Source organism: Micromesistius poutassou (assembly GCF_964030765.1).
Source record: "Micromesistius poutassou genome assembly, chromosome: 4".
NCBI lineage: Eukaryota > Metazoa > Chordata > Actinopteri > Gadiformes > Gadidae > Micromesistius > Micromesistius poutassou.
In genome coordinates this window covers 10,178,306-10,179,055 of record NC_140274.1, presented here as the reverse complement: position 1 = coordinate 10,179,055, position 750 = coordinate 10,178,306, and positions in this window count along the sequence as shown.

The window sequence follows — 750 nt, the reverse complement described above, 5'->3', positions numbered from 1 at the left end:
GTACGCTTTCCACTTTTGTAAATGCCATATATACAGTACATTCGGATCGCATGATAGGAATAGATCTATTCCGGTTAGAAATCTAATCGGATCAGAAGTGGATCAGAAATGCGGCTACTCTTTGCCAGATTGTTTGCTAAACAGCAGCCCACCCAAGGAAAAGCAGTGTGACAAAGTGAAATCACAAAAGGAACCGCTGAACTGCCAGCTTAAGTTTGGCCTAACAGCGTAATAGCCTGCCCAAATCGTTTCTGCACCTTGGCAAACCTGAAGCCTAGGTCTCGTTCCACCGCACCAAGCCACAATAGCTTTCAGGGTGAGGTAAAACGAATGCCACACGCCATCTGCAAATGCCATATCAACCAATTGGCTGTGGTTTAATCGAGGTTGAGCACTGAGCCACGGATTTTCATTCACATTCTCAATGCATGTGTACATTCAGAGATTTTTCGTAGACCAAAGCTCTCTTCCTTCCAGGAGAGGGGGGACAAAAGGGGAATGTGACAGAGGACAAGGTGGTTAGTGCTTATAATATGTGTCCTTTTTACAATCTATGGTTGAAGGCGTTCTGCTGTGCTACCTTTCTCTCTCTGTTCTTATCCGTGCTTTCCCCCCCCCCCCCCCCCCTCTCTCTCTCTCTCTCTCTCTCTCTCTCTCTCTCTCTCTCTCTCTCTCTCTCTCTCTCTCTCTCTCTCTCTCTCTCTCTCAGGGGCAGTGAGCTGGAGGCCCAGTAGTAGTCTGCGTGCCCGT